At 44.1% G+C, this 20891-nt stretch overlaps 1 protein-coding gene across 4 annotated transcripts in view; it reads left to right on the top strand.

Moving 5' to 3' along the window:
- Positions 1-20891, top strand: part of tjp1a (tight junction protein 1a) — a 229205-nt gene that overhangs the window by 103557 nt on the left and 104757 nt on the right. Inside the window, exon 1 of one of the 4 annotated variants that reach the window (XM_085972496.1) lies at positions 2095-2117. The exons of the other annotated variants lie outside the window; for them this stretch is intronic. The gene's annotated coding sequence lies outside the window, so the exon portion shown is untranslated. Of the gene's footprint in view, positions 1-2094; positions 2118-20891 lie in introns of those variants that run through there. 4 annotated transcript variants of the gene reach the window in all.

Below are 20891 nucleotides of genomic sequence, written 5' to 3'. Positions count from 1 at the left end.
CAAGTATAGCAACAAGAATCTCATGGGCAGGCAGTCAGCCAGCCAGGTCGGTGGGAAGGAAGCCTGGCCTAGCAATGGCATACTCGCCAATCTTGAGCCCATAGCTGTTCAGACTCCGAAGGCTGAACAAAAAAAGTTAAGTGAGTGGCTGATGGGGGTAGTGTGACATTTTTATGGTGTAACTCAAGATGAGATTTGTTACTCTATGTTCACTTGCTATCTGTAACAAAGCAGCTTAACAAATCATATCTAGTCTTATCTCACTGATGGGATTTTCAGTCCACAGTTGAAAAGATTGGATTACAGTGTTGTATAATTAGATATTGGGAAGTAAACTCAATCCAGAGCATTCAATGCATGAGATGCTTATGGAGTGACTAGCATCGCTGTATCAGCGAATATTTAAGGCAAACCCGAAACTTGTAAATTAGAGCATAATTTATATAAATGAAAAAATGCATCCATACATTAGTAGCAAAAAAGAGTTGCATCTGTTGTCTAAGCTGTGATGAAAGATCCTCTGACCCTATACTGGTCTTGTTGGGCAAAAGGAAGGAGAGGACTAGAGTGCAGCTGTTTAACTAGCAGCAAGTTCTCGCTTGGCCTGATTTCCCTGGCAACACTGAGTACTCTCAAATTTGGAGCAGGAAGTTTCCCTCTGTTGCACTGTAAATGTGCCCAGAGGTCCTTGCTCTGCTTTACTCCAGAGTCCGGCCAGGATTTACATGACAACCTTGTTGTGATCGATGTTCTGTTGTAAGCGTAAATACACCCTTCAGAGGATTCTGATTCAAATGACCATGGATGACACTGAATTTGTTGAAATTGAGTTTAATTACTGGTTATTGAAATGGAAGATGCTGTTTGCATTGAACAAGCTCCACCCTTTAATGTATTTGCGCAGTTGCACATGCCCTTGCAGAACAAACCAGGTCATATCAGCCCTGCTGGGAAGCACATGCTTTAATTTACAGTGTGATCTTTCTCCTGTTCCTGCTGTATTGGTGAAGTAGAGGAGGCCATATAGAGCAGGAAAATCCCTGGTGCCTGTTGAATTACTGGTTTCAGCCTGCATGGTGGGAGAGGTGTTTCCTATGGGTGTCCTGGTCAATTGCAGGGCTATGGGGAAAGAGCAAGGGAGTGGGACTAAGTGGATAGCTCTTTCAAAGAGCCGGTGCAAGCATGATTGGCTGAATGGCTCCTTCTGTGTTGTAAGATTCTATGTTTATCCCTCATCCAAAGTCACTAAAACAGATTATCTGGTCATCTGTCTCATTGCTGTTTGTTTGGATCTTGCTGTGCACAAATTGGCTCTGGCATTTCCCTACATTACAACAGTGACTACTTCAAAAGTACTTTATTGACTGTGAAGCGTTTTGAAGTCATGAAAGGCACTATATAAATGCAAGTCTGTCCAATCTCAGCCTTGTGTTCAAATCCCTCCATGGCCTTGTCCTTCCCTAACTCTGTAACCTCCTCCAGCCCTACAACCCTCCGAGACCTCTGCGCTCCTCCAATTTTGGCCTCTTATCCCCGATTTTAATCACTCCACCATTGCCAGCCGTGCCTTCAGCTGCTGAGGCCCTAAGCTCCGGAATTCCCTTTCTAAACCTTTCTGCCTCTATACCTCTCTCCTTATTTAAGACGCTCCTTAAAACCTACCTCTTTGACCAAGCTTTTGGTCACCTGTCCTAATATCTCCTTATGTGACTGTCAAATTTTGTTTGATAACGCTCTCGTGAAGCACCTTGGAATGTTTTACTACGTTAAAGGTGCTGTATAAATGCAAGTTGTTCACTGACAATTACAGTGGAGCGGAGTCTAATTGACCAGGGTTCACACACTCTCTCCAGCAACCCCTGATGGGAAGAGTTGGTGAGGATCGTATCGAGCTAAGCTGTGAACCTCCCGCATTCCCCCTTATAGTCGTATACATGATAACAGGCCATTGTCGGGAGCGGTGAGAGCGGAGTTTCAGTGAGTATTTAAACTCACTTTCGCGGGCTTTTTCACAGGCTTACCAATCTCATTGACCGGCGGCGGCGTTCCAGAGCCACGTCACGATTCAAAACGTGACGCGGGCAGGAGGAAGCAGCTGATTGGGTGAGTACGGCCAGGTGAGTGTTTATACTTTATAGTTTGACAGTTAAGGATCATAGTTTATAAAGTTTCGAAGGTCTTAATTTTGTGGTTATAGTTTCTAAGGTCTCTGTTGTGTAGCGGGGAGTGCTAGGAAACAAGGGCCCTTGAGTATATCATTTAATTGTAGTATAATTGGTGGTATTGATTTAAATTAATTAAAGGGTAAGTCATGGCAGCAAAGCTCGGCCCCGTGGCATGCTCCTTCTGCACTGTGGGAAATCAGGGACACTTCCTGTGTCCCTGATGACCATGTGTGCGGGAAGTGTATCCAGCTGCAGCTACTGGCAGACCGCATTGCGGCGCTGGAGCTGTGAATGGATACACACTGGAGCATTCGCGATGCTGAGGACGTCGTGGATATCACATTTAATCAGTTGGTCACACCGCAAGTAAAGGCTGCACAGGCAGGAAGGGAATGGGTGCCCGCCAGGCAGAGTAGTAGGCGCAGGCAGGTAGTGCAGGGTTCCCCTGTGGCCATCCCCCTCTCAAACAGATATACCGCTTTGGATATTGTTGGGGAGGATGGTTTATTGGGGGAAGGCAGCAGCAACCAACTTCCTGGCTCCATGGGTGGTTCTGCTGCACAGGACGGGAGGAAAAAGAACGGGAGAGCTAGTGATAAGGGATTCTATTGTAAGGGGAATAGATAGGCGTTTCTGCAAACGCAAACGAGACTCCAGGATGGTATGTTGCCTCCCTGGTGCAAGGTTCAAGGATGTCTCGGAGTGGCTGCAGGGCATTCTGGAGGGGGAGGGTGAACAGCCAGTTGTCCTGGTGCATATAGGTACCAACGGTATAGGTAAAAAAACGGGATGAGGTCCTAAACGTTGAATATAGGGAGTTAGGAGGTAAATTTAAAAAATAGGACCTCGGAGGTAGCAATCTCAGGATTGCTGCCAGTGCCACGTGCTAGTCAGAGTAGAAATAGAAGGATATTTCAGATGAATACGTGGCTAGAAGAATGGTGCAAGGGGGAGGGATTCAAATTCCTGGGACATTGGAACCGGTTCTCTGGGAGGTGGGACCAGTACAAACTGGAGGGTTTGCACCTGGGCAGGACCGGGACCGATGTCCTAGGGGGAGTGTTTGCTAGTGCTGTTGGGGAGGGTTTAAACTAAAATGGCAGGGGGTTGGGAACCTGTGCAGGGAGACAGAGGAAAGGGAAGCAAGGATAGAAGCAAAAGACAGGAAGGAGAAAAGCAAAAGTGGAAGTCAGAGAAATCAAGGGTGTAAATCAATCATGGCCGCAGCAAACAATAATTCTAAAGGTCTAAGAGTGTTTATAAAAAAAAAAAAAACAAGCCTGAAGGCTTTGTGTCTTAATGCGAGGAGCATTCGTAATAAGGTGGCTGAATTAGCTGCGCAAATAGATATGATATAATTGGGATTACGGAGACAGGGTGACCAAGGCTGGGAATTCAACATCCAGGGGTATTCAATATTCAGGAAGGACAGGCAAAAAGGAAAAGGCGGTGGGGTAGCATTGCTGGTTAAAGAGGAGATTAACACAATAGTAAGGAAGGATATTAGCTCTGATGATGTTGAATCTGCATGGGTAGAGCTGAGAAATACCAAGGGACAGAAAACGTTAGTGGGAGTTGTATACAGACCCCCAAATAGTAATGCTGAGGTTGGGGATGGCATTAAACTGGAAATTAGAGATGCGTGCAATAAGGGCACAGCAGTTATCATAGGTGACTTTAATCTACATATAGATTGGTCTAACCAAATTAGTAACAATACTGTGGAAGAGGAATTCCTAGAGTGTATACGGGATGGTTTCCTGGACCAATATGTCGAGGAGCCAACTAGAGATCAGGCCATCTTAGACTGGGTATTATGTAATGAGAGAGGATTAATTAGCAATCTTGTGTGAGGCCCCTTGGGGAGGAGCGATCATAATATGCTAGAATTCTTCATTAAGATGGAGAGTGAAGTAGTTGATTCAGAGACTTGGGTTCTGAATTTAAATAAAGGAAACTACGATGGTATGAGGCGCGAGTTGGCTAGGATGGATTGGGGAATGTTACTTAAAGGGTTGACGGTGAATAGGCAATGGCAAACATTTAAAGATCGCATGGATGAACTACAGAATTTGTTCATCCCTGTTTGGCATAAAAATAAAACAAAAAAGGTGACTCAACATTGGCTAACAAGGGAAATTAGGGTTAGCATAAGATCCAAGGAGAGGACATATAAATTGGCCAGAAAAAGCAGCAAACCTGAGGATTGGGAGCAGTTTAGGATTCAGCAAAGGAGGGCAAAGGGATTAATTAAGAGGGGGGAAATAGAGTATGAGAGTAAGCTTGCAGGAAACATAAAAACTGACTGTAAAAGCTTCTATAGATATGCGAAGAGAAAAAGATTGGTGAAGTCAAGCGTAGGTCCCTTGCAGTCAGAATCAGGGGAATTTATCATGTGGATCAAAGACATGGCTAACCACCAAGCACGGTGGCATAGTGGTTAGCACTGTTGCCTCACAGCGCCAGGGACCCGGGTTCGAATCCGGCCTCGGGTGACTGTGTGGAGTTTGCACATTCTCCCCGTGTTTGCGTGGGTTTCCTCCGGGTGCTCCGGTTTCCTCCCACAGTCCAAAGATGTGTGGGTTTGGTTGATTGGCTATGATAAATTGACCCTTAATATTAGGGGGATTAAATACGTGGGGTTACGGGGATAGGGTGGGATATGTGTTGGTGTAGGGGTTACGGGGATCGGGTGGGATATGTGTCGGTGCAGGCCTCTATCTGCACTGTGGGGTTTCTGGGATTTCTGTGAATTAAATACATACTTTGGTTCTGTCTTCACAAAGGAGGACACAAATAACCTCCCAGAGATGTCGGGGAACATAGGGTCTAATGAATGAAATCAGTATTTGTAGGGAAATGGTGTTAGGGAAATTGACAGGATTGAAGTCTGATAAATCCCCAGGGCCTGATAATCTACATCCTAGGGTACTTAAGGAAGTGGCCCTAGAAATAGTAGATGCATTGCTGGTCACCTTCCAAAATTCTATAGACTCTGGAACAGTTCCCATGGATTGGAGGTTAGCTAATGTAACCCCACTATTTAAAAAAGGTGGTAGAGAAAAAACGGGCCTGACATCGGTAGTGGGGAAAATGCTAGAGTCCATTATAAAAGATGTAATAGCAGAGCACTTGGAAAACAGTGACAGGATCAGACAAATTCAACATGGATTTACAAAAGGTAAATGATGCTTGACTAATTTACTGGAATTTTTTGAGGATGTAACTGGTAGAATAGATAAGGGAGAACCAGTGGATGTGGCGTATTTCGACTTTCAAAAGGCTTTCGATAAGGTCCCGCAAAAGAGACTAGCGTGCAAAGTTAAAGCACATGGGATTGGGGGTAAGGTACTGACTTGGATAGAAAACAGGTTGGCAGACAGGAAGCAAAGAGTTGGAATAAACGGGTCTTTTTCCGAGTGGAAGACAGTGACTAGTGGGGTACCACAGGGATTGGTGCTAGGACCCCAGCTATTCACTATATATTAATGATCTAGACGAGGGAACTAGATGTAATATCTCCAAGTTTGCAGACGACACAAAGCTGGGTGGGCGTGTGTGCTGTGAGGAGGATGCGGAGAAACTCCAGGGCGATATGGCATATGCAGTATAATGTGAGGTTATCCACTTTGGTGGCAAAAACAGGAAGGCAGATTATTATCTGAACGGCAATAGATTGGGAAAAGGGGAAGTGCAACGAGACCTGGGTGTCCTTGTGCACCAGTCGCTCAAGGTAAGCATGCAGGTGCAGCAGGCGGTTAAGAAGGCAAATGCTATGCTGGCCTTCATAGCGAGAGGATTCGAGTACAGGAGCAAAGATGTCTTGCTGCAGTTGTACAGGGCCTTGGTGAGACCAAACCTTGAGTATTGTGTGCAGCTGTGGTCACCTTATCTGAGGAAGGATGTTCTTGCCATGGAGGGAGTGCAGCGAAGATTCACCAGACTGATACCTGGGATGGCAGGAATGACGTATGAAGAGAGATTGGGTTGATTAGACTTATATTCGCTAGAGTTTAGAAGAATGAGAGGGGATCTCATTGAAACTTACAAAATTGTAACAGGACTAGACAGACTAGATGCAGGAAGGCTGTTCCTGATGGCGGGGGAGTCCAAAACCAGGGGTCACAGGATAAGGGGTAAGCCATTTAGGACTGAGATGAAAAGGAATTTCTTCACCCAGAGAGTGGTGAACCTGTAGAATTCTCTACCACAGAAGACAGTTGAGGCCAATTCATTATATATATTCAAGAAGGAGTTAGATATATTTCTTAAGGCTAAGGGAATCAAGGGATATGGGGAGAAAGCAGGGACAGGGTACTGAATTTGGATGATCAGCCATGATCGCATTGAATGGCGGAGGAGGCTCGAGGGGCCGAATGGCCTACTCCTGCTCCTATCTTCTATGTTTCTATAACATTTGCTGTCGAATCTTGCGCATGAATGGTAAGCACTTGGCCAAGGCAGTGCAGGCTGCTAGCACCAACCGTACGCCTGGCAACCGAAATAATGCCTTCGGGAAAAGAAAGACTTGCCTTTATATGGCGCCTGTCACGACTGCTGGACATCCCAAAGCGCTATACAGCCAATGAAGTACTTTTCAAGCGTAGTCACTTTTGTAAGGAGGATGAGAGAACATTGGCAGAAGTTTAAAAAAAACCAACGAATACTTAACACAATGCTTACCACCAGGAGGAGATATTTAAAAAGGCAGCTCAGGTTTTAAACTAATTTTTAGTTGGGCAGCTTTTCTGTTTATGACCCCAAGCTGCCAGATGTCACTGATTAGTTTCATTGAAATGACCAGAAATGCAGATAAATTTGTTTGTACGGTCTCTCCCCAGCAAAGGAAGTATGCCTTTGTTCATCTGCTTTTAGTATAGAACAGCACATTTGCTCAAAATTGAAAACTGTTTGAATTTCTCCTTGTCTGTTAAGTGAATGTGAAGGTGAAAGTGGAGGCACTGTGCTGTACAGCCAGCCTTCTGAATGTTTATTTTTACTGTATAAACCATCAGGGCAAAGCCACAGCAATTTGTGACTGTTAATTGTTACCCTAAGATTGTTAGTCTTTTGCTCCCTTGGTATACAACTGTAGCAAAGATACTTTTTCTAACGGTATGTTTTGGCAACCATTTTAAAATGTTGAAAGGCTTTATGTAAATTTGCCTGTGTCACACAGGATTGGCTCAATTCTCCGAGGCAAGCCCACACCTATTGTACTACAGTAGTTGGGTAAATGTAAACACAGTTCTTCCACTGTATGCACAAGCAGTCAACTGGAGAAACAAGTTTTTCAGTGATTCATCATCACAATTACTGTGGTTTAAGATTAGGGATAACTTGAAGCAGTTTACCTTACTACTGAACAATCCAGAAACTGGTTATTAACCACTGAGTCGGTGATGGAAACCAATAGCAGTCCTTTACCCATGTGACAGCGGTAAATGACTCACTATTTACTCATGCAGCTCCTGGTGTGGTGCTATCGCTTTGGTTTCAGTTAAGTGTGTGATGGTATGACATTTTTGTACTCAACCCATTTGAGCTCTGTAAAATAGACAAAAATACAATTCTGCTTTTCCAAACATAGGTTGTGTCTGGAGAGAATATTTTGAACTATAGAACATTAGTGTGAAGTTACCGGGCTGCCAATGGTCTTGACAGTAATTGAAGAGGATTACATGAGAAGTATATTGGCTGAATTGTGCTGTTTTGTCTCTGTAGGATGTTAGTACCAATACAGTAAGAGTCTGGTGACAACAGTATGTGTATACAGGAAGGCACTGCCAGGTTGTTAAGTAGTTTAATAAAACGGAGGATGAAGGAAGCTTATGATTGGTGAATCAACCGTGAAACCTCCAAATACTGCTAAGTGTTATATCTGCTCACATCATTATAGCTGTATTGTCAGTTTTTTGGCCTGTGCTGGTTGTGGGGATTAGTTATGGGTCACACATGAATAGCTAACCACAAATCCAGCACCAGTTGCATGTAGTTCTTGTACATATTCTAATTGCATTTTGTGCTCTTGTCATTGTTTAAGACAGACTAGTATGAAATCAGAATATATTTTGAAGATTGCAGATCGATGCAGGATAGTTTGAACATGTTGCTGAGTATATCTGGGGCTATGGGTAATACATGCCAAGAGAAACCTTATTTATGTTCATTGATTGATGGTGTCTCTCTCTCATGTTTTACATTTTTCCTGTTGTAAACTTTGTTTTCTTCCTATTTTAAAAAATCCCATCCTGTTTTCTCTGTGCTTTATCACTGCTTATCACAATTCTGCAGGACATAAATTGCTGAAACAAACTCTGTTCCCAGTAATGCTACATTCCACACCCACGCAATTAACTGCTGGCAGTGAATTGCATCACTCTTTCATTTGCTAGAAACCTCACAATGTGGTTGTGTTGCTGAAATGCTTGCTGTCTTCTGTTTAACAGTATCTGCACTATATTGAATGCCATGATTCTCTACAATACCATCTTTCTCCCCTACTCAGGAAAGCACTGGCTCACATGAGGGTACAGTTCCCCCAATGCCTGCCACCTCTGGTGCCTTGCCCAAGTGGCCGTGTTTGAATAGGGTTTAATGTGGGTTTGGGGACGATCAGTAACTGGGATTGCACTTGGGTTTACCTCCAAAATTTAGGAGCCTCTTGGGGCTTAGAGGGAAAATGCTGGAAGTAGGAATAATAATGGGAATACTGGAAGGCAAAATAATGGAGGAGGTAGCAAAGGTGGAGTGGTGTGGGATGAAGGTGCTACAGGATGGCAAGAGTTGCTCTCATGGTAAAAGATGGCCTGAAGGGAGGAGAGAAGCTGCTATGTTTGTGAGCTGGAGCAGGGGTCAAGCTGTTTTAAGTAAACAGTCTCAATGAAGAGGAAGACAACAGGAGGAAAATGCCCAGCTGCATCCTGCAGGCTGACTGCTATCCTTGGGTATTTGGAGGTGGTAACAAGGCCAGGAACATTGTAGTATCTTGGGATTTTAAGGCACAATACCTTATACAGTTTTACTTGTTAAAATATCCTTGTAAATTTAATGTTCGATCTATTGGTTGTCACTTGAATGTAACACAAATCTAAGTTGTGTGGAATTTTCATAGAGTCCACTTGAACCGTGAAATGCACCCAGTACTAATGTAGATTCTCTTCTAAACCGAGATTGTATCTGGAGGGAATATTTAGAGTTGTACAACAGAGGTGAAGTACTAGCAGCTAGAGGTCTGTCACCAGCGGTGATGGTTGTGGGAGGAAATAGATACAATGAATTGAGGATGGCACAAAAAAAATTAAAGCATATTAGGTTAATTGTGATTACTTTACTGCAGTATATTGTTACATTAGCCTAGTGAGACTACTGCTACAGCTGTTGAGTTCTACCCCTGTTTAAGTGCAAGACCCAATATTTCAGTGGAATTCAATTATAGTGATCAAGGATTTCTGTCAGTTCAGCACTGTAGGAACTATACCTCAATATATTAATGTAAGATTTTCATGATTAAACATGTGGGCTCAAATTTACAATTCACCTCAATTTACAAGCTCTCTGTAGACAGGCAGACATTGATCTGTAATATTTTTATCACTTCAAAATTACATGTGGAATAGATACAGACTTAAATCCTTTGTACCCTACAGATGATTAGGTAGTGTGATGTTACCACATTTCACTCCTTGGGATTATAAACATGCTGATGTGGGTTCCTTCACATGCCATTCTGACTGAACCAATCTCCACACTGACTGACCGAATACCATGGTTCACACCCAGTGGAGGCTTTGCATTCCATTGACAGATTGTTCAGGTTGCTCAATATAAATTAGACAAAGTTGCGAAATTTGGGAAACTAAATTCCATCTAATTAATCACAATTTAGCCTCAGAACATCTGAATTTGAAGCTATACATGCATTCAATCACACTTGTCTAACCCTTTCTGTTGCCCCCCCCCCCCCCCCCCCCAAAGCTCATAACTTTGGTGGCACTTGAAATCTCAAAGGTTACATCCTGATTATAGGGTGGAGCTGACCTGGCAGACTGCTGGGGTAGTGAAACTGGTTGCACCATACTTGCTGCGCCTGTGGCGTTCACTCCCAGTCACATGACTTATGAGGCTGGAATGTGTTAGGTTAGGTAAATTAATCTGTAGTAAACTTTAATGTTTTTGGAGTTGACAAAGGTAAATGTTATCTCGAAGTAAATGTGTCGTGTAGCTGGGGTGTGTATAAGGGGTGGTTAATCAAATTTTAGGGTATACAGGTCAATCAAAAGCAAAAGGTTCCTTTCATTGTTAAATGGATCCAGGTGTTTTCCATGTACTAGTTTTATTGGAATGCTTTTATAAATACATAACGCAGACAAAGCTGGTTTTTCAGCTGGAATTTATTGGGTACATATGGTGTTTTGAGCCTTGATACTTTTTATAGGAAGTGTAAAACAATAGAACTTCCAACAAAGGAAAATGTTGCTCAGGTTCTATGTGTTACCTAAATGAACTTTAGTGTATGTATAGATGCTTGCATGCGGTTTAGAAAAGGCAGCTTGGGACATACATCTTGTACAGTGTGGGCACAGTAGGGGTGCTTAGCATCCAGTACTTAATGGGTTTATATATAAAAATAACCTGCAAAGATTTTTACTTAGCTTGCTGTCATATGGTGAATTGCGAATGAGTAATGAAAGCAGGGCTAACTAACATTTTGCCAGCATAGCCTTTATTAATTTTGCTGTGCTAACTGTTAGTTTTATCATGTGGAATAAAGGCCAAATTAGCATATTTAAATATAGCCTTTTTTGCTTATTTGTAAGATTGATCTAGGAAATCTTCATTTCATTTTTTCCGATGTACCTAACTATTCTGGGACTTTATAGCTTAATTATTCTATTGTTTGAAGATGGTTTTCCAGTTTGATCTGAAGTATTTGGCTAACATATCAGGGACTAATAGTAATTTGAGTGGCGCCATGACAGTGTGTTTCTATCTGGATATATGAGCTTCCATGAAAGCAGTCTGGCAAAGGTCTTTGGAAATTCAACTTGTTCTATAAAAGTTGTGTGTGATTTTAATCTCTTTCTAGTTGTGGTTGAATTAAACCAATATTTTAGCAGATTTAGAAACTTTTTTTACTGCAGATTTGTGAATTTAGTGGAAGTCTTGCTCTGATTTTTGAGTAAACTCTTTTATACCCGCGCTGAAATGGTGTTACTAGAGTTGATGCCCAACAAATTATGCTGGTCAGGGCCTAATTGCGAATGGCTTTGTGGCAAAATATGCTTAGTCAGTCATCATGTATAATTTTGATAGCTTGGGTGATGGACTTGAGATCTTAGTGGTGCTGCTTTGATTGGAAAATTCCAACTCCACCTTGCTGCAGCACCAAACCGAAGACCAATCCACAGAGAAGTCTAAGCAAGACCATTTGACGAATTTTGTGATAACTTGTTTTAACAGCTGAAGTAACTGAAACCCCACACTGATTAACACTTCCTTCATAAAGGATCAAAGCGCCTTGGGAAGTTTTACTATGTTGAAGGTACTATATAAATGCAAGTTGTTGATATAATATATTAAACATCTTGAGTCTGTACGCACTTCCTGTCAAATTTGTTTATTATAAATTCATATGTCCACATTTATAATGCACACTGCTTATGTAAATGTGACATACTGTAACTGCATCCTTCCCCACGCGCCCCACCCCCCTTTCCCAGGGGTGATGTTGCAACACTTAAGTTTTGCATCTCCCAGCCCCTAATCCTGTATTGCAGAGACTTTTATGCTCCGACCAACTCTGCTTGCTAAATTGCTGTATAAGAACATAAGAAATAGGAGTAGTTCATTTGGCCCTCCATAAGAAATAGGAGCAGGAGTCGGCCATTCGGCCCCTCGAGCCTGCTCCTCCATTCAATGAGATTATGGCTGATCTTCTACCTCAACTCCACCTTCCTGCACTATCCCCATATCCCTTGATTCCCTTAATATCCAAAAATCTATTGATCTCTGTCTTGAATATACTCGACGACTGAGCCTCCACAGCCCTCTGGGGTAGAGAATTCCAAAGATTCACCGCCCTCTGAGTGAAGAAATTTCTCCTCCCCTCAGTTCTAAATGGCCGCCCCTTATTCTGAGACTGTGACCCCTAGTTCTAAACTCCCCATTTTGAGGAAACATCCTCCCAGCATCTACCCTGTCAAGCCCTGTAAGAATTTTATGTGTCAATAAGATCACCTCCTTTTTCCAAATTCTGTGGAATATTGGCCGAGTCTCCTCGATCTCTCCTCATGGGACAGTACCCCATCACAGGAATCAGTCTGGTGAATCAGACAGAATGTATGACTTTAAGATAGCGACTGAGTATGCGCTCTCTGGTCCAATTATCCCCTGCTCTCTAAACCTGCTTCGCATGAAGACTACAGTTGGTCTTGACTCCACATGTACAACACCGTGGGCGATCAACTATTGTAGTAATAGTTAATATTCACAGTAAACTTACAGTTTCATCAGTGTACCTAACTAAACCAGAACTTCAATGGATGGCAGAGACGATGTGGATGTAATACTCCTGTGAAGCGCATTGGGACGTTTTACTACGTTAAAGGCGCTATATAAATACACATTGTTGTAAGCAGGTTTTTAGTCACTGCATACCCCAAGTTGCAGTTGGGAGGAAGCTATGATTATCAAATTAGTTCGTTCTCATAGGATCAACTGTATAAAGAAAAGGCTGGTGAAAATCTGCTTAGGAAAGGGAATTGGAAGTACTGGGTTAAGTGTAAAATGATCTTGTACAGCAAGGCGTGTTCCATGCACCAGTCCTTTGGGACTGTCAGAATGTTATCTGTGGAATGTGCCTTTCAGGCCTGAATACCAGATTGATATCTTTGTGTTTGTTTGGCTTGAGTCAGGGATAAATATCTATGTTGTCTCTCGATGGTACCTACAGTTATTTGTTTCCCTCAGATGATCGCATAAATAAGGGTGAGTACAAACTGTGTGTGCTGCTTTGGAAAGAATGGACTTGTAAAGTGGATTGATAATTTTCTCATTCCACACTTTCTTATCCAACCAAAACTTTGAAGATTGATCCACTCCATGTTAAGAGTGTTTTCTGTTTGAGATAGTAGGCTCCAGTCAAGCAGTGCAGCTTGTAGATTTGTTTTCGTTCAAAACTGGTCTCTTTCTGGACAATCTCAGCCAATGTCTTGCATTTTGGAGGGCCTAGTCATTAACTCTCCAAGGCACACTTGCCTTAATCAGCACATTGCCTTTATATGAGGCCTTTAATGTAATAAAAAGTCCCAGTGTGTTTCACAGAGACACAAAAGTGATAAAGCACTAATCTCCCAGAGATGTCGGGGACATAGGGTCTCATGAGAAGGAGGAACTGAATGAAATCAGTATTTGTAGGGAAATGGTGTTAGGGAAATTGACGGCATTGAAGATAAATCCCCAGGGCCTGATAATCTACATCCTAGGGTACTTAAGGAAGTGGTCCTAGAAATAGTAGATGCATTGCTGATCATCTTCCAACATTCGATGGAATCTGGAACAGTACCCATGGATTGGAGGGTAGCTAATGTAACCCCACTATTCAAAAAAGGTGGTAGAGAGAAAACGGGGAATTCTAGACCGGTAAGCCTGACATCGGTAGTGGGGAAAATGCTAGAGTCCATTAAAAAAGATGTAATAGTAGAGCACTTGGAAAACAGTGACAGGATCGGACAAAGTCAACATGGATTTACAAAAGGTAAATTGTGCTTGACTGTTCTACTGGAATTTTTTGAGGATGTAATTGGTAGAATAGATAAGGGAGAACCAGTGGATGTGGTGTATTTGGACTTTCAGAAGGCTTATGATAAAGTCCTGCATAAGAGATTAGCGTGTAAAGTTAAAGCGCATGGGATTGAGGGGAAGGTAATCACTTGGATAGAGAACTGGTTGGCAGACAGGAAGCAAAGAGTTGGAATAAACGGGACTTTTTCCGAGTGGCAGGCAGTGACTAGTGGGGTACCGCAGGGATCGGTGCTAGGACCCCAGCTATTCACAGTATATATTAATGATCTGGACGAGGGAGCTAGATGTAATATCTCCAAGTTTGCAGACGACACAAAGCTGGGTGGGTGTGTGTGCTGTGAGGAGGATGCCGAGAAACTCCAGTATGATTTGGACAGGTTGGGTGATTGGGCAGATGCATGACAGATGCAGTATAATGTGGATAAATGCGAGGTTATCCACTTTGGTGGCAAAAACAGGAAGGCAGATTATTATCTGAACGGCAATAGATTGGGAGAAGGGGAAGTGCAACGAGACCTGGGTGTCCTTGTGCACCAGTCGCTGAAGGTAAGCATGCAGGTGCAGCAGGCGGTTCAGAAGGCAAATGGTATGTTGGCCTTCATAGCGAGAGGATTCGAGTACAGGAACAAGGATGTCTTGCTGCAGTTGTACAGGGCCTTGATGAGACCACACCTTGAGTATTGTGTGCAGTTTTGGTCGCCTTATCTGAGGAAGGATGTTCTTGCCATGGAGGGAGTGCAGCGAAGATTCACCAGACTGATACCTGGGATGGCAGGAATCGCGTATGAGGAGAGATTGGGTCGATTGGGCTCATATTCACTGGAGTTTAGAAGAATGAGAGGGGATCTCATTGAAATTTATAAAATTCTAACCGGACTGGACAGACTAGATGCAGGAAGGATGTTCCCGATGGCGGGGGAGTCCAGAACCAGGGGTCACAGTCTAAAGATAAGGGGTAAGCCATTTAGGACAGAGATAAGGAGGAATTTCTTCACCCAGAGAGTGGTGAACCTGTGGAATTCTCTACCACAGAAGGCAGTAGAGGCCAATTCATTAAATATATTCAAGAAGGAGTTGGATATATTTCTTAAGGCTAAAGGGATCAAGGAATATGGGGAGAAAGCAGGGACAGGGTACTGAATTTGGATGATCAGCCATGATCTCATTGAATGGCGGAGCAGGCTCGAGGGGCCGAATGGCCTACTCCTGCTCCTATCTTCTATGTTTCTATATCCTTATCGAAGAGACTAGCTCTTCCCAAATTAGGCCGTGTATTTCACTGCTGCAGTGTGGAAGGTTGGACTCAAGTATTCACCAGCATGCCGGGGTGGGGTTAAAAACATAGCATGAAACATTTAAAGCCAAAAACAAAGATAGTCAGGATGAAATACCACAATTGCTTCCTTTGCTGCCAGCATTTCAATTTAAAATTGGTACACTTCAAATACCAGTACATAAGGTTAAAGCAAACTCCAGTACAGCCTTTGTACACTACAGCTTTAATACCGACTGGTTTTGATTGAAGGACGAGTCACAATTTATCTTTTCAAGCTTCTCAAAGTGTTACACCACATGTGAGGCTCAGTTCTATAGATCCAAGGCTCAATAGATTTCTACCAAACATTCATCCCCTTCTTCAATTCCCTGTTGAAAACCACGATTGAATCTGCCTCCACCACCCTTTTCAGGCAATGCATTCCAGATCCTAACCACTTGCTGCGTAAAAAAGTTTTTCATCATGCTGCCTTTGGTTCTTCTGCCAATCACCTTAAATCAGTGTCCTCTGGTTCTCGACCCTTCCGCCAATGGGAACAGTTTCTCTCTCTCTACTCTATCTAGATCCCTCATGATTTTGAACACCTCCCAAATCTCCACTCAACTGTCTTTGCTCTAAGGAGAACAACCCCAGCTTCTCCCAGTCTAGCCACGTAATTGAAGTCTCTCCTCCCTGGAACCATTCTTGTAAATCTTTTCGGCACCCTAAGGCCTTCACATCCTTAAAGTGCGGTGCCCAGAATTGGACAATACTCCAGTTGAGGTTGGACCAGTGTTTTATAAAGGTTCATCATAACTTCCTTGCTTTTGTACTCTATACCTCTATTTATAAAGCCCAGCATTTATGGTTTTTAACCGCTTTCTCAACCTGCCCTGTCACCTTCAATGATTTGTGCACATATACCCCCAGGTCGCTCTGTTCATGCACCCCCTTTAGAATTGTACCCTTTAGTTTATATTGCCTTTCCTCGTTCTTCCTATCAAAATGTATCACTTCACACTTTTCGGTGTTAAATTCCACCTGCCATGTGCCCGCCCATTCCACCAGCCTGTCTGTCCTCTTGAAGTCTGTCACTATCCTCCTCACTGTTCACTATACGTCCAAGTTTTGTGTCATTTGCAAATTTTGAAATTGTGCCCTGTACACCCAATATTCTTTAAAAAAAAAGACTTGTTCCCCGATAGTCAGTGTGTTTACATATTGAATAACTGAGATGTACAGAACAGGAAGTCCCAGGTTTGGTCTCCAATCTCTGAGTGAACTGTTCTCAGCTGAAGATGGTGGTAGGTGATCAATTGGCCTGAGTGTCTCTGGATTAGTGAGATGGAAAATTGGCCAGGGGTTGCCTGATTGTCTGGGCACCCTTGCTGGAAATGCCCACGTATAATGTTGAGAACAGGATGGGGTTCAGCTGGGATACCTCTGATCAAGTGGCCTAATAATCAGCTTGAAGGTCCAGTGAGTAAGAGAAGTTAGGTGATGTACCACAGCAATGTAACCCAGTGAGGAGTCAACTCCTTCAGGAGTGGAGGACAGAGGAGAAAACTGTCAAGACACAGATATGAGCAAAGGAGTCCGATTTTTCTCTCATTTAAGAATATGGTATCTATACATGGCAGGTGATTGACGACATGGAAACAGTTTACATGTAGGATTGATGACCTTGTTAACTATAGTGGAATGGGAAAAAGACCAATGATATCAAAATGGTTTCTAGCAAACTGCTGTTGGATGATCTTTCTGTTCCAGTTCCATGTCAAAATTACAAATGGTGTGGAGATGCCGGTGTTGGACTGGGGTGGACAAATGTAAGAAACCACACAACACCAGGTTATAGTCCAACAGCTTTATTTGAAATCTCAAGCTTTCGGAGCACTGCTCCTTCGTCAGGTGAAGTGGAGAGATGCATAAAAACACAACTTATATAGTCAGAGAATAATGTCAGATGTTTACAGGTAATCTTTCTAACTGCCATTTATCACACCTCGGCAGAGAGATAATCACAGCAATCAAAGGTGTAAATGGTGTCCAAACAGGTCAGTCAGGAAAACATTACATCAAAGAACAATGAGGTGGGGTCACAAGGGGTCAAATGTTGCGGATGCTGGGGTCTGTATGAAAAACAAAAAAAGACAAAAAACTTTTTTTTTGCTGGAAATCACAGCAGGTCCGGCCGCATCTGTGTGGAGAGAACAAGCCAACGACGACTCGAGTCTGGATGACCCTACGTCAGGTGGGGTTACATGTAGCGTGACATGAATCCAAGATCCCGGTTCAGGCCGTCCTCATGGGTGCGGAACTTGGCTATCAGTTTCTGCTCGATGATTTTGCGTTGTCGTGTGTCTCGAAGGCCGCCTTAGAGAATGCTTACCCGAAGATCGGAGGCTGAATGTCCTTGACTGAAGTGTTCCCCGACTGGGAGGGAACACTCCTGCCTGGCGATTGTTGCGCGGTGTCCGTTCATCCGTTGTCGCAGTGTCTGCATGGTCTCGCCGATGTACCATGCTCCGGGACATCCTTTCCTGCAACGTATGAGGTAGACAACGTTGGCCGAGTCACATGAGTATGTACCATGTACCTGGTGTCCTCACGTGTGATGATGGTATCTGTGTTGATGATCTGGCATGTCTTGCAGAGGTTGCTGTGGCAGGGTTGTGTGGTGTCGTGGTCGCTGTTCTCCTGAAAGTTGGGTAATTTGCTGCGAACGATGGTCTGTTTGAGGTTAGGCGGCTGTTTGAAGGCGAGTAGTGGAGGCGTGGGGATGGCCTTAGCGAGGTGTTCGTCGTCATCGATGACATGTTGAAGGCTGCGAAGAACATGGCGTAGTTTCTCCGCTCCGGGGAAGTACTGGACGACGAAGGGTACTCTGTTGGTTGTGTCCCGCTTCATCCTTGACCACAATGTCTTCACCTTCGACAACCAGTTCTTTACCCAAACACACGGAACTGCCATGGGGACCAAATTCGCACCCCAATACGCCAATATCTTCATGCACAAGTTCGAGCAAGACTTCTTCGCTGCACAGGACCTCCAACCAACGCTATACACCAGATACATCGACGACATTTTCTTCCTATGGACCCACGGCGAAGAATCACTGAAAAGACTACACGATAACATCAACAAGTTCCATCCCACCATCAAACTCACCATGGACTACTCCTCAGAATCGGTTTCATTCTTGGACACACGAATCTCCATCAAAGACGGACAGCTCAGCACTTCACTCTACCGCAAGCCCACGGACAACCTCACGACGCTCCACTTCTCCAGCTTCCACCCCAACCACGTTAAAGAAGCCATCCCCTATGGACAAGCCCTGCAAATACACAGGATCTGCTCAGACGAGGAGGAACGCGATGGACATCTACAGACACTGAAAGACGCCCTCGTAAGAACGGGATATGACGCTCGACTCGTCGATCGACAGTTCCGACGGGCCACAGCGAAAAATTGCATAGACCTCCTCAGAAGACAAACACGGGACACAACCAGCAGAGTACCCTTCGTCGTCCAGTACTTCCCCGGAGCGGAGAAACTACGCCATGTTCTTCGCAGCCTTCAACATGTCATCGATGACGACGAACACCTCGCTAAGGCCATCCCCACGCCTCCACTACTCGCCTTCAAACAGCCGCCTAACCTCAAACAGACCATCGTTCGCAGCAAATTACCCAACTTTCAGGAGAACAGCGACCACGACACCACACAACCCTGCCACAGCAACCTCTGCAAGACATGCCAGATCATCAACACAGATACCATCATCACACGTGAGGACACCAGGTACATGGTACATACTCATGTGACTCGGCCAACGTTGTCTACCTCATACGTTGCAGGAAAGGATGTCCCGGAGCATGGTACATCGGCGAGACCATGCAGACACTGCGACAACGGATGAACGGACACCGCGCAACAATCGCCAGGCAGGAGTGTTCCCTCCCAGTCGGGGAACACTTCAGTCAAGGACATTCAGCCTCCGATCTTCGGGTAAGCATTCTCTAAGGCGGCCTTCGAGACACACGACAACGCAAAATCATCGAGCAGAAACTGATAGCCAAGTTCCGCACCCATGAGGACGGCCTGAACCGGGATCTTGGATTCATGTCACGTTACATGTAACCCCACCTGACGTAGGGTCATCCAGACTCGAGTCGTCGTTGGCTTGTTCTCTCCACACAGATGCGGCCGGACCTGCTGTGATTTCCAGCAAAAAAAAGTTTTTTGTCTTTTTTTGTTTTTCATACAGACCCCAGCATCCGCAACATTTGACCCCTTGTGACCCCACCTCATTGTTCTTTGATGTAATGTTTTCCTGACTGACCTGTTTGGACACCATTTACACCTTTGATTGCTGTGATTATCTCTCTGCCGAGGTGTGATAAATGGCAGTTAGAAAGATTACCTGTAAACATCTGACATTATTCTCTGACTATATAAGTTGTGTTTTTATGCATCTCTCCACTTCACCTGACGAAGGAGCAGCGCTCCGAAAGCTTGTGATTTCAAATAAAGCTGTTGGACTATAACCTGGTGTTGTGATTTCTTACAAAATTACAAATGGAAAGGACATTATCGGTGGGGCAGGTGTTCGAATGTAAGGCATCTTCTGTAGATGTAAAATGCTGTGCGTGAGCCAAGTTTTAAAATAAAAATGATTCCTTCCATCCTTATGTCATCAACTTTTATCAAGTCGTGGTAACATACATCACTTTGACTTTCACTTTTAAAACTCCTTCCTAAAGTCCTGGTATGATCCTAATCTCTTTGGATAACCATGTACAGCCCCTGGTCTGTTCGACATGAACATTAGATGTAAAATGCAAATCTGTGGAGACTGATGATTCTTAATATGCCACGATTTCAAGTTTCAAACTTTTTCTCCCAAAATGTGAAATTACATTTCTTGTGTAACTAACAGGAGGGGGAGGCTCCATAAATATCCCCATCGTCAGTGATGGCGGAGCCCAGCACATGGGTGCAAAAGACAAGGCTGAAGCGTTTGCAACCATCTTCAGCCAGAAGTGCCGAGTGGATGGTCCATATCGGCTTACTCCGGAGGTCCCCACCATCATAGAAGCCAGCCTTCAGCCAATTCGATTCACTCCACGTGATATCAAGAAATGGCTGAGCGCACTGGATACAGCAAAGGCTATGGGCCCCGACAACATCCTGGCTATCGTGCTGAAGACTTGTGCTCCAGAACTAGCCACGCCTCTAGCCAAGCTGTTCTAGTACAGCTACAACACTGGCATCTGCCCAGGTATGTCCTGTCCACAAAAAGCAGGACAAATCCAATCCAGCCTATTACCGCCCCATCAGTCTACTCAATCATCAGCAAAGTGATGGAAGGTGTCATCGACAGTGCAATCAAGCGGCACTTACTCACCAATAACCTGCTCACTGATGCCCAGTTTGGGTTCTGCCAAGACCACTCGGCTACCAACCTCATTACAGCCTTGGTCCAAACATGGGCGAAGGAGCTGAATTCCAGAGGTGAGGTGAGAGTGACTGCCCTTGACATCAAGGCGGCATTTGACCGAGTGTGGCATCAAGGAGCCCTACTAAAACTGAAGTCAATGGAAATCGGAGAAAACGCTCCACTGGCTGGAGCCATACCTGGCACAAAGAAAGATGGTTGT

This window comes from Somniosus microcephalus, chromosome 32, assembly GCF_052327205.1.
Source record: "Somniosus microcephalus isolate GS21.2 chromosome 32, FLI_Smic_1.0, whole genome shotgun sequence".
NCBI classification, from domain to species: Eukaryota; Metazoa; Chordata; class Chondrichthyes; order Squaliformes; family Somniosidae; genus Somniosus; species Somniosus microcephalus.
Note: the sequence above shows the minus strand (reverse complement) of the source record. Positions and strands in the feature narration are given on the sequence as shown.